Below are 13,787 nucleotides of genomic sequence, written 5' to 3' on the forward strand. Positions count from 1 at the left end.
CAAATCCTTCCACAGTAGGAGGAAGAGCTCACGGGAGCTCTACTGCTTCACACCTTCCAAAGGAGGGTCTGCTGCTTTGCCTGCATTCTCTCAACACCAATGCACACAGTTCGCACGGAGTTAATTTACACTTACTGCTCTAAGTGTTCTGACATTTTCTCTTTGGTTAATTTTGTATTCTCAGTTTGAATGAAAACTAGAACAACAGGGGCCATGACTGCTTGATACATGTATCTCCTTTCACAGTTCCTCCCAGTATCTAGCACAGTGTGTCTATTCTACTGGATGGCTGATAAATGCCACTGACTGTTAACACAATCGCAGGGCAATGTGGAAGGAATATAATTTGATTATTATTTTAGGTGCTGGATATACACAGTATATGCCCTCAACTAATGTGAGCTATAAGACAGATAACAGGTCTTTCTCAGAATTGTGGTTTATTCATACAACTAATACTCAAACTGTCTAATTTAGACTTGGCTGGTACAAATATGTTGTGTTTACTTTTTTCCCTTAATGTCATTCATGACATGATCTAAAATATGATGCAAATTAAAAAAATTTATCTTACCAAAAATGCACTCAGTACCATCTCGTTTACTCCCCACTTACAGCAACCTTTGTACCTCAAGTGCATAGAATTCAATAAATCGTAATCCTGAGTTCATGGTAACTATCATCATTGGTCCATTCAAGACTCATCTATCTACCTACTTGCCTCTTAAGCTACCATATCCAAACTGGTCTATAGATTTAATATTGTACCAAATATAACAATACATTATGAAGTTATTGTTATTAAGGCAACATTTAAAAGTATCAATGGTCAGGGACATAACTTTTTAATTAGCCAGAGGAACAGAACAGAGAACCTGAAATAGACATGTGCAACGTTTAGTATATGTCAGAAGATTTATGGTAGATCACTGTGGAAAGGAAAGGCAATTGAATCAACTGAGCTGGGGAAAAATATGGATCACCAAGACTGACTACGGATTGATTAAAAATTTCAATGTGAAAAACTAAACTTGAAATCTTTTAGAGAAAACATAGGTGTATATCTAATTTTAAAATAGAGAAGAATTTTTTAAACAAGATACAGAAGTGCTAATCATAAAGAAGATTGATAAATTTGACTACTCTAAAATTAAGAACTTGTGCTCACCAAGTCATCTTTAAAGAATAATAAAAGACAAGTGAGAAACTGCGGTAAAATTTACAGTACAAATATTTACAAAATTGACAAGGTTCAGGATCAAAATTATGTGAAGAATTCCTGTAAATTACAAGTGATACACACCTCCTTTTCTTTCCATTCTCACTAACTCGCCCCTGCTCTTTCATTTTCCATTGACTCTGATTCCCTCATTCATCTGACTACAAATTAGACATTGTCTGACTGAGTTGTTCATTTCTACCTCTGTGCCATCTCCTCCAGGTGAATACTGCCACCACCAGCTGGACTATTAACATCCTAAACAGTTCCCTGAGTGAAGTCCATCACTCCCAAGAACCTTCTTTGATGACTACAACTCATCACTGCTTATTCCCTCAGAATTCATAGAAAGTTCATTTATACTTACTTGGTTCCTATATTTACATATTTCTTTTTGATTTTTTAGATACTCTGTTTGTCCTGTACCCTACACTTCAATTTTCCTTGAATTTAAGAATTCTTGTATTCCATTCTGTTTTCATGGTCTTCTTTCTGCTTGGCTTTTACATCCCACCGCTTAGCACAACGTTGTGCATGTGATGGCTAGCCAGCAAGTGGATGACTGATTGCAAACATAAAGATTTTACTCAATTTTATCATAAGCCCTTTAAAAAAATAGAAGAAAATTAAGGTGGGTTTATCCAAGGAAATAAAAAGACAGCAGTTCATACACATAAATGCCTAACAGAGATCTTAAGCCAGTTATAGAGACATATGGAAGAGGTTTAAAAATATCCATTTACAAAGACATTGTGAAGGAGGAAGAAAGCAATGTAAACAAACCAAATTAAGAAAAAAATTACATATTGGGGCAGAGAAAGACAATAAGCAGCAAGATTCAGAAAACATTTCAAATGGTAGTAAAATGTTCAAATAGGAAGGCAAAAAGTAAAAATAAATGACTAGACTAATTAGGACTATAAGCAAGAGATTGTTTAGAAGATAAAAACCCAGATGTGTTTATATCTTACTTTAGAAAAAGCAGGTGGAAAGCAACCTTTATCAGACAATAATTTTCCTGGGACAACAGATGGAGGCAGTTAAAAAAAAAGTTACCTGCTAACAAGTTAGAGGAGGCTGCAATTCTAGATAGCCTGTGTTCATGATTTTTATAAGAAGAAAATGATGAAGCATTGATTTAGACATTTGTAGATGATAACAGGATCATAAAAGTTTCAGGATGATTAAAATATAACAAGGTGGGAATTAATCTATTAATTAAAGTTTATATAAGTTGAGAAATCAAAAGTGAATTTAGTTTGGACATTTAAGATGATCCAATTTTTTTGATTACTCAAAAATCCTTGAACAAAGGTGATTATTCGCAAATTGGAACTTCACTAAAGCATTAATTTCTAGTAGTGAATTCTGATAAAAGGAGAGTTCATCTGCTTTTCAGCCTAGGGCTATTGAGTTACTTAAGCACCAAAAGATCCTAATTATAAAGCTCATTCCCATACAGGATACCTTGTTTCATTGCACTTCATTTTATTATACTTCACAGGTGTTGCATTCTTTACTAATTAAAGGCAAAAGACCCTCCACTAGCAAAATGATTACAACTCACTTTATTGTGACATTCACTTTATTATGGTGATCTGGAACTGAACCTACAATATCTCCAAGATGTGCCTGTATAAGGTATTTTTGTAACAGGATTCCTTAGGAGAACTTTTCAGTACAACTAGGTACTTACTATCTTCTCCGTCCAGGTGCCTAAGGTCAGCATGCATTTTGTGTTGAAACCTAGAGAGCAATAATTAGTGGGTAGTAAGTCCATGCCTAGTGCTGTATGAAGTGCTGTCAGATCAGGTCAGAAAAAGAAAAATGTTTTCAAACATTCTGCAGTCTGTATGCACTTGATTAATACAGGTGCACCCAGCCATTCATTTAGTCAGCCTTGGAAGTCATCAAGAATATAGAGGAGGGCCAGATTAAAAGAAGCAAGAGAAATTAGCATCAAATGTATATGAAGGAGGCCTTACCTCGAGGAGATAAGGTTAGAAAACTCTGATGTGTTCCTTGCGACGAGGAAGAAAGCTGATGCTCGCTTTAAATGGTTTCTACCTTCCAGGAATGCAAGGGTTAAGCTCTTCCTACTGGAGTAGAGAGTAGGTTGGGGGTTTGGAGATGTTTGAATGTTCCTTAAGAAATTAATATGAGATAAGAAATGGATAGTTGAAAAGCACCTGGTATAAGGGTATCAGGATATCAGGAGTGATGAAAAGGAAGACTGAGTGTGAATTACAGGTTAAGAATAGTGGAGACAGAGTGCTTAGTGGCTAAATACTTAGTCGTTATTGTTGTCATATATTCAGGGCAACAAAGGTGTGCTGGCGTCCTGCCAAAACTTCATCTTGGATGGCTCGACCTGATGGTATTTTTTAAATTTCAATGGAAGATAATAAGCAGAAAGCCTGCAATTTAAAAATTGCTTAGAAGAAATAAGCTTTTGAAAGAGAAATGAAGAAAATTAAAATGTAAATTTGGAATTACTGTGAAGGAGAGACATTTAATAATCGAACCTGTCTAGAGATGGCAGGGTTGATTTGAGAAGGGTTAAGTTCCCAGAAATAGGGAAACTCACAGAGGCCAGGGAATATAATGATTGTTTGAGATTAAAACAAATGAAATGTAATTTAATGATTCTCAGGATAAGTTTGAGTGGCATTCTAATGCTAAACCTGGTAGACTATGCCTCTTCATTCCTTGTCCAAACTGTGCTTAATATTTATTTTTAATGAAGCAAAATAAATACAGAGATAGGAACAGATCACCTTTAGGTTTCAAAAACCCTGATATTTCGGCAGAATTGTGAACTAGCTCGAGCATCACCGCACTGCTGAAACTGACTGTTTACTACTTCATCCTCTGCCAAATGCTTTTTGAAAACCATTCATTACTTTCATAACAAAAGTTAATATGTGAATACATTATGCTTATTAAATGTTTAGCTAATGTATAATGAGATAATTTATTTTACTCTTTCTCTGTTGTTGGGGATTTAGTTTGCTTCCAATTTTTTTCTTATTCAAAATATAGTGTAATGAACATCTTTGTACATACTGCTTTGCTTAGACATGTTAGTGTGTCTCTTGGATAACGTGGGATTGCTGTGTTGAAAGATATGCACACTAATAAGGTAACTTCCTGAGAGGTTATATCAATTTACAATGCCATCAATAGTGCATGAGAGCATGCCCGATTGTTTAATAGTCTCATATAACATATAACTACATCCTTAGTATGATGAAGAAAATAAAAGGCAAACTCTTTGTCTTAGGCTTTTAAATTAGGAGAACATAACATGTAAAAGAAATATCAGATGATGTATATAACAAAATAAAATTGTGAAGATATATCCAGGTATATATTATGTGACTTTTACAGTGTGCTTGAAATATTGTGTCAATCAAAACATTTGTAAATCAATTTATATGAATGGGTTTTTCATTTTCTTCCATCTTTTCATGAATTGATTTATTTTGCTTAATGGTGATCATGCTATATTATAGTTTTCTCCTTTCCTCTTTACTTTGCAATCAATAATTTTTCACATTACTATAAAGTCCTAACAAACCTTATTAAAAATAGCTACATAATATTCCTTTAATGGGATGTATTTAACTATTCCCTTTAGATTGTCTTCAGTTTTTCTTATCATTAGTAAAGCTATAATAAACATTTTGTGGCCTATTTTTTCCTCCACATTTAGCATTATTTCCATAACACACGGTCCTAGATTGAAATTACTGGGTCAACAGGAATAATCATTTTAAGGGTTTGATATTTGTAGAAAAACACTATTTGTAGAAAAATTGCACCAATGAATAAGATATCCCTTTCACCATTCTTTTGCCATGTTGTTTTATTTCTTTTACAACTTTTTAAAAGTCTGCTATTTTCATGTTACCACATGCTGTTTTAAATAAATATTGTTGGTGAGCATAAACTTGACATACATCTGTCTTTTGTCCACATAAACTTGTCCTTTAAATTTATTTCTCAACCTTGGGTATCGCTGGATAACTCTTTAATTGTAAGGAGATGTCCTATGCATTGTAGATTGTTTAGCAGCATCCCTGCCCTCCTCATACTAGATGCCTACAATATCCCTATGTTGTAATAACCAAAAATGTTTCCAGATATTGGTAATTATCCAAGTGGGGACAAAATCAGGCCTACTGAAGAATTTTATATTTAGCAAATAAATTTCCAATAATGTAGTAGACTACACTTAGCTGATTTGTTTTGGAAGTTTAGATGTTTGTATCTAAAGTAAGAAAACTTCATTCATAAGTGCAAAATAACTGCAAGTGAGGACGGGTTAAAAGTGAAGAGCTTACAGAAGCTCATTGAGGTTAATCTGGAAAGTTTCATGATAGAGCTGAAGCTGAATAGCTAGAGAGACAAGCTCAGAGAATTTAATTCAACTGCCCAAGTTTGCTTTCCAAGTAGACAAGGCTAGAATGGAAGTCTTTGTTCTCCAGGCCTTAGGTCTTTTCATAATCCCACACTATTGCTTGCTCATGCCACCCCTGCTCTTCTTTGTAATTCAGGTGTGGACGTCTCCTTCGAGAAACTTTTTTCAGAAAATGCACCTGAGCTACAATTATTGCAACCTCTCTACTAGAATGTGACTTTAGTAGCACGGAGTTCTTTAGCTAATATTTGATGTTTAAATGATTGTCGTTTGTACTCTAGGCTTGATCCCAATGGCTTGAAAACTTTTGGATACCTTGGATAAAGGGCTCTGACCGCAAAAGGCACTCACGAAATACTATTAACTAAGACAGCTTGAGTAGTATCTTGAACTATTTTGTTAGGATTATGATGGTCCTTTAAATTGGCCAAATGAGGCTGGCCCCTTATTAAAAAAAAAAAAAAGGAAAAGGAGATGAACTTTGGCCAGTAGTGGAAAATGTGAGCAAAACTATTTTTAAATTGAGTAGGTTTTTAGTATGCTATCTTTTAATAAGAATGAGAGACAGGAAAAAAGAGCGATGGATTAGAAAACGAGGGAAGGAAAGGTACCTGAGAGACAAAGTAAAAATGTAACTTCCAATGGGAGAACAACAGGCAGATTAGTACTGAAGTGAAAGGAGCAGCAGCACCCATTGTTTGGTGTCTAGTAAAACCATTTCATTTCTATGGATTGTAGAACTGAATTTTGTTCTGCATAATGCAGAATTACACATTAAACACATATTTACTGAAGAAATGACTGAATGACTGTCTGACCTGGCTTCTTGAAAATCACTTCCTTTGCCTGCAGCAGAAAGTCAGGTCCAGCTTTTTACACATGTGTGAATAAGAATGGAAAATCACCAGATTCTTTCAAACTTGCATCGAACAAACACCTAAAGCTGGTTTGGTTCAGTTCTAGGCACTGCAGGTGAGGGATGAATGCACAGGAAATATGAGAAAGAGTCTTTGGCTGTAACAGTCTGACAGTCTTGTAGGAAAGATAAGATATGAGATGGCTATCACCTTTAAGGAGTTAGAGAAATCTGGATGCTTGTCCGAAAGAGAAGGATATTGAGAGTTAAAGGCTACTATGTATTTGGAATTTGTTAAGACATAGGGGTCTTCCTTTTCAGCCCTCTTAACTTCTTTCCAGGAACCCCGTCTTAAGGTGGCTAAGTTGAGAATGGTTTCAAAAGCTATGATGACAGTAGTTGTAGCAAGTGAAAAACAGAAAATGAGAAACTTTTTACTCTGCAAACAGATATTTAACTGTTCTTTGTGAGGTACTAATACTGGGTACTGTATAGGACTAAAGAATAAGTAGGATATGATTTCTACTTCCAAGTCTAATAAATATCTCTGAAGAAGCAACATACAAAGAGATTTTTAAAGATAAGATAAACTCAAGTTGGAATTTTAGCTCTGCTAATTTGTGACCTTGGGCATATCACAAAATTACTATTCTCATTTTCTCCATCTTTAAAATGGTATTGATATTTTCTCTCTCATAGAATTCTTATGGCAATAAAATGAGACAATGCACATATGGTATGTGGAACACAGACAGAGCTCTTTAATAAGGGCCGAGTGCTGGTTATTCAGATACTAAAGCTTTTTGAAAATTATTCAACACACTGAATTCAACGTTAGTAATTTATCAAAAATTATGACATAGGTTAAATGCAGAACTTTAAAAAAAATACAACTTAAAATCAAAAGGTTTTAATCTTTGGGGAGCTTCCCCAGTTACTAGGCAGTTGTGAGTTCAGGGAGCAAACTAAAGAACTGAGTCTAAAAAATGAATCGACGTTTTTGAAAGGAGTATTACCACATGTTCAGATTTACAAAAAGTGGAAGGAAATCAAAATTGCAAATGTAGTTCAAAGATTAATTATTTTATATCTATCTCAGAGCAAAGTGCCAAATGGGAACATGCGCTAACCAGGGTAATCACCTTGCAATCTAATCAGGAAAGGATTTAGGGGTATTCATCCTGGGGCCCAAGGCAGTGCTGGATTAAGTTTCAAAGGGACAGATGCATAAGAAGAGGCACAGTTATTACTGCAAAACCATGTGTAGAGTCTAGGAGGGATACTTTTACAATATTGATCACCTCTGGACACAAGATATTATTGTCTTGGAAAGGGGCTACAATGTCACCAATTCCACTAGATCTCAAGGAAATAAATTGTTATGAGGAAAGGTGAAAACAAATAGATCTTGATCACACTTGGCCCTTCTCTGCTAGGAGTATTCAAATTAGAAAGGAAGATAAAAGGGAACTCAAACTCCAGATTAAAAAATAATTGTGGGCCAAGAGGACAATTCTTTTGCATAGAACGCTAGTGATTCACCTAAAGACAATCCCCTAAGGCAGGGAGAAAAAAAGGACTAGCATAGCTCCTCAAGTAAGCCTGAGATTTAGCAATTCACTTAATATCCCATCTTCTTCCAAATGCAGATACTCCAGCTAAATTTAAAAGATAATAGTTAGCTTTAAAAATGAGACAAATGTAAAATACTAATTGAGAACTCAGAAATAACCTTAAGCTTTCCATTTAAAACTTCCTATACTTTTTTGTATTGATTTTGTTTTTTTTAAATAGATGTCTAGGTCAAATTCTAAAACCAACTCATTAACTTTAAAGATTTATCTATCTCATTATTTTTTCATCAACCATATGAGAAAATGATAATGAAAATTACCTGTTCAAAAAACCCTCAACATTTGTGTTTCAATTAAAAAAAAAAATCCTCAACATTTGTGTTTTTATTCATTATTATCCATCTTGAGTAGACAGACATCCTTAAAATTATTAATATTTCAGTGATTTGAACAGATACAGAATATTTTGCTAAACCTGATTTGGGGTTTTTAAGAACAAATGTCACTAAAACATTTAATTTATCAATTTCTCATAGCATGTAGGAGTTGAAATAAAAGATTTTCTGATATTTGCAATATTCATGCACCCTTGTAAACAAATAAAATTTAGTACCTATTGAAAAAAATGTTATACCATTTTCCATCTAGTTCTAAGTTGCTCTGAAAGTTCCAGATTGTTTTTTTTAATTTTTATTATTATTATTATTTGTATTGCTAAAACACTTTAACCTTATTGCCCAATATAGAGATAAATCTTCTATTTACTTCCCAAGAGGTTGTTAAATTACAGTGAACCTTTGTCAGTTTGTAAAATGTTCTTCAATTTCCTTTGGTTCTTGGGATAACCCTATGACAACGATATATTTATTTTTCCATGTTACAGATGAAGAAACTAAAGTTTAGAGGGAATGAAGAATATCACTCAGCTAGTGAGTACATGGTAAACCATCTAACACTAGAACTCACACTTTCCCCATTACATGAAATTGGAGCCATCCAAAAGTAGTCATCAGGAAAGATTCATAATGGAGATTATTGAAAAACTAAACAGGAGTTATAAGACAGGTTGAGGAAAAGTTTGCAGACTATCTCAAAAGCAATGGGAAAAAAAGTGAAATATGAGCAAAACAATTATCAATCAGTGGTACCTATGTTCCTATATAGTTTCCAGTGTTTCATATGTTTTTTGAGTATTGTAGTAACCCATTGAGACAAGGCTGATGTAATTATTCCTGTGTTACAGTTGAAGAAACTGAGGTCTCTAGGCTTAAAATTGACAGCTGAAATTGGAATTTGAGCCCTCTAGTCCCAGTTCATAGTTTTCTTCCTCTGTTAAGAGTGGTTTTCAAGATATGGCACCCAGTGTTGCTGAAGGCTGCAATCTAAAATATCTATAAGGCCTTGCTTATAGCGTCTTATTATATATGCTCTTACCTATTTCTTATTGAGTAAAATCAATTTATCAAGTCTTCAAAATTGTTGATGTTCTTGTTATTACCGAGTTCTTTATCCACTGGAAAGTGAATTTATGCACATAGTAAAGGGAATTGGTCTGCCTATGTTAATCAATGTTTAGGAAACTATGCGCTATGCACCTCAGAAACACTAATAGTAGACAAAGATTTAAATTAATCCTTTTCTGCTATGTTCCTCCATGATGTTTAGGGACCTCTCTTCGCTGTATGATCCCTATTGCTGCTAAATTGACAGCCCTCTCAATGCACCTCCCCTAAGGCTAATAGTTCTCTGAGTTGGTTTATTCCATTATTGACAGGACTGAGCAATAATGGTTCTAGGAAAATGATGGTGGGTGGGTTTGAGGACAGAAGGACCCCTTATATTAGATAGCACTAGAAAGACACAGACAATGTTAAGTTATCCAATAAGCATAAATTTGCAATGAGAAAATATAAAGAGAAGCTGGTTTTTCTATATATTTGAATCTTGTGGTTTTTAGTTTAATGTTGTTTCCATGTTGAAGTGCATTTAGCAGGAAGTCACTGCAACCGTTTCAGTGCTTGGGCTTCCAGAGGTCTTAATCTTGCTTTAGCTAAGAACATGAAGGCACAGTTTTTAGTTATGTTATGTCACAGGGGGAAAATTGGGAGCTGTCTGCATGTATTTATGTCTCTTTCAGCTGTCGTTAGGAAAACAGCCCCTCAAATCGTTCTCTACCATAGGTGATTAAAAATAGACAGGGAGGAGAGAGGGATATAGTTGCACTTTGCAGGACATATGAAAAATGCACATGCTGCTAAATTGTGCAAGCTGCAGGGAACACTTCTTACAGGTGTTCCACTCTGCAGAGGTTATTCATTTGCCTCCAAGTGCAATCCAAGGTGTTGACTTGAAGCTTTAAGGGCCCCTCTCCCGTACTCTGCACCTCAGGTACCTGGAGATATCAATACTTATCTGAGCTTAGTAGCAACCACACTGTTCCCAACTCTGAAGTACGGGGCACTGGACGCTGGGTGTCTTTCTCATGGAAGGCTTTTTGCTTCTGGAATTTCCTGCCGGTCCCTGTTGGCCAGAACCCCACCTTACTGACCTTCGGGGACTCATGAAAGACTTGTTTTCATTATAGTGCTTACTGATGGAAGGAGACCTTAAGACCATAATTTTGTAAAAGATAACTTAAGCAATTATCATAGCTCATGTTCTTCTGGGTGGGGATTTAATTTTGGTGTTTGCTTCCTGTAGCAACTTCAAATACAAATTTAAGACTAAACATACCATATTAAGTGCCTGTCCTTGGTAATGAGTGAGAATGCCTACCTGAATGTGAAGGTATTTAGGATTCTAAAAATATAAAAAGTATGTGTCAGATTAATGCTCCTTCTAACCTGGTAGCTCAGATGTATCCGTGCCTGCAATAACATAACCCTAAATTCCAAAGTAGGTAATAAACCTGGTCCTTTTTGAAAGCTCTAGTACGGTGTACATGTGTGTTTGTCAAATCTCAATCCTACCCTGAAGAGCAGCATTGGCTTTGGCTGGGCAAGAAGATATTTACTCCGGACGATTATGCCAAGACATTAACAGCTGCTGGATTAATTATTGATGGAGTTAGTGTCAATCATCTGAGAACCCGAGAATGATATTTTAAAATCATCTGGTCAAAAAAAATCTCTGCTAACACAGTTCTCTTGTCGTTTATTACTCTTGCACTTCTCCAGCCAAATAAGTAATCTCAGAAAACTGCTCTTCTAAAATTATTTTTCCTTTTCCCTTTCAGAACTCAGCACCTTGATTATGTTTGTACCGTTTTCAGAAGATGTCATACAACAGGGTAACCGATGATATGTTCTAGTTTTGGAAACTTAAATAAAAACGGAGGAACACCCACACAAGAGCCTTTCAGATCCGCGGCGGGGCTGCGATGTCTTCAGCGCTGCGGGCCTTCCCGGGTCCGCCAAAAATGCTGAGGCTGCTGCTCGGTGTGGTCTTCTAGCCGAGAGCTGGTCAAAGAGGAAAAACAAATAGTTTGGCTGACGATCTCCAAGAGAGTTTGACTCTGGTTTGACTAACATGTGAAAGATCCACCCCACCGCGCCGCTTGGCATCCTGGTTTTGGGACCTCGGCCGTTGCCAAGAAATTTTTCAGCTACCGGAGCCCCGAGGCCGAGGACTGCGAGGACCCCCTGGTCGGGACGGAGCCTCCTGTCCCTCGCTGTGCGCGCACGCCTGGAAAGGCGGGATTTAAAGGCGGCGATACTGCGGGAGCCTCTGCAGTGTCAACGAGCCCCCGAACGGTCCCGCCTCATTTGCCCTAGTGTGTGTGCCTCGCAAGTCCCTTCCTGGTAAACTGTCACCGGCTTCAGCGCGCGGGAGTGGCGTTGGCGTGTCCCAACCCCGGGGTCCTCGGCCAGGCCAGAGGGCTGGCCGGGCGGGCTGCTGGCTGGGACCCGAGCGCAGCCCCCGCCGGGCGCGCCCCGCGGGCTGCAGGCACACGCCCCTCACCTGGGCGAGGCAGGGCGCGCCTGCGCTCAGCGCTGGGGCCGCGGCCAGGAGCCTCGGCCCCACGTCTGCGAGAGTTGGACAGTTCCTGGGCCTCGCCCGAGCCGCACCCGGGCCGCATCGAGCCGACCTGTCGCGGACGCTGCCGCCGCCACCGCCTGGGCTGCTGCAGATCGTGGAAGAGCGTCTGCGCGAAGCGCCAGCGCAGCCCCGGCGGGACCGCCGCAGCCGCCGGAGCACGAGCAACAGCTTCTCGGCCGGAGGTGCCACTGCCCCACGCGCCAGCGGCCCGCGCGCCGAGGTAAGCTCCGGGAGCCCAGCCCGGCGGGACCGGCGCCGCCTTCCCGCCTGGTCCCCGCCCGCCCCCTCAAGGCCAGCGGTCGCCTGGGTGCGCCGCCGCAGGGAATGGCCCGGAGGCCCCTTCCCGATAGTTTGCACAGTGCCGGGTGCTCCCACTTGTAGAGGAGGACGCCCAGCTGCGCTTGCCGGGGCTATGGGGTGCGAGGCTCCTGTGAACCCCTGAAGTTAGGAGTGGGTCGTGGAAGCCAGAGGCGTGGAAGAGTCCCCACTGGGGGCTCCTGGGCTCAGATTCTCAAGGACGGGGAGGGGATATGGAGAAGGGGAGAGGACAAGGAGAGTGCCCCTCTGTGGTTAGCCGCAGTGTCTCCACCACCTGGGCTTGGAAGTTTCGGGCTCGATGTCTCGCTTTACTATAGGGGAATGGATATTTGAGGGAAGGAGGTGCAGGAAAAGGATAGCAGCAGAAGCTTAGGGTCCCGAGAGAGTTCTGAAGCTAAATGAAGGTGAAACGGGGGCGGTGAGGCAGAAAGAAGGTCTCAAAGTTTGCACTTCCTGGGATCCCTGAGTGGGGTCTGGGCTACCAAGCGCTGGGTGAAGGTGTCAGCACGGTATGGAAAGACACTGTGGGACTGCGGAAGGGACAAGGAGAAGGGCGGGGGAAGACCATCTGTTTCACCACTGTTATTTGCGGGGGCCGGTAGGGAGAGCTGGCAGGACGATGCTTCTCCGAATGCTTTCCCAGGCTCTGGAGGACATTTTTTTTTTTTTTTTCATGGTAACCTGGTTGGGGAGTGTTGTGGTCCTTCAAGGAAAATAAATTGCCATCAAACCCCCTACCCCCATGGGTATAAAATAAATACAGTTTTGGAATGCTCTCAGAAGGTCTTGGCTTAGCCAACGTCCTCTTCATTTTCGTAGAGAGATGTGGTTTGCAGTTCCTTTTGGGTTTTGCTTTGCGCAGAAACATCACCCCAAGGTGAATGCAAACTTTGTTAATATGTAGCAAAACATGTTCACAAAGAAGAAATAAAACATTTGCTTTATAGAGTCCAGTCTAAAGCTTGGAAACTGGCAGCTTCTGAACAATGCATGAAGCTGTAGGAAATGCAATTCTCAAATTAAAAAGCCTTTTCATAAAGTCAATAAGCTACTTCCTAGATAAAGTTGAAGATTTTGGCTTGAAAGTCTTCCCTTAAATATTTCAGGGCCGGATTTCGCTGGTTTTTCAGAGTCCTTTTATCTTATTTTAATGCCATATGTGCATTGAGTATGTGCTATCCCATCCTTGTAATAGATAAATTCTCATAGAATGCAAATACTGCATTGTAAGTTCTGTTATTGCTTGAGGTTTTTAACGTGGAAAAAATTTTTATTTGGTCAAAGTGTTGGCTGTAGTTCTGATTCTATATTCCCATAAATCAAGCATTTTTGGATTTATAATTTACGTCCCTACTCATT

The 13,787-nt window shown here is 38.8% G+C and overlaps 1 protein-coding gene and 1 long non-coding RNA gene across 4 annotated transcripts in view; one reads left to right on the forward strand and one right to left on the reverse strand.

Annotated features, from left to right (window-relative positions):
• Positions 1–3,584, reverse strand: part of LOC111737784 — a 13,904-nt gene extending 10,320 nt beyond the window's left edge. Inside the window, exons 1-2 of the long non-coding RNA XR_002779561.1 lie at positions 3,571–3,584; positions 1,906–1,911 (exon numbers count right to left, since the gene is read on the reverse strand). This is a non-coding gene — a long non-coding RNA (uncharacterized LOC111737784). The remainder of the gene's footprint in view (positions 1–1,905; positions 1,912–3,570) is intronic.
• Positions 3,585–11,915: 8,331 nt separating this feature from the next.
• The window catches only part of ZNF385B (zinc finger protein 385B), a 360,527-nt gene continuing 358,655 nt past the window's right edge, over positions 11,916–13,787 (forward strand). For all 3 annotated transcript variants that reach the window (XM_023529071.1, XM_011356687.1, XM_023529097.1), the window contains exon 1: positions 11,916–12,330. The gene's annotated coding sequence lies outside the window, so the exon portion shown is untranslated. The remainder of the gene's footprint in view (positions 12,331–13,787) is intronic.

The sequence above is a fragment of the Pteropus vampyrus genome, unplaced genomic scaffold, assembly GCF_000151845.1.
Source record: "Pteropus vampyrus isolate Shadow unplaced genomic scaffold, Pvam_2.0 Scaffold2, whole genome shotgun sequence".
Taxonomy (NCBI): Eukaryota; Metazoa; Chordata; class Mammalia; order Chiroptera; family Pteropodidae; genus Pteropus; species Pteropus vampyrus.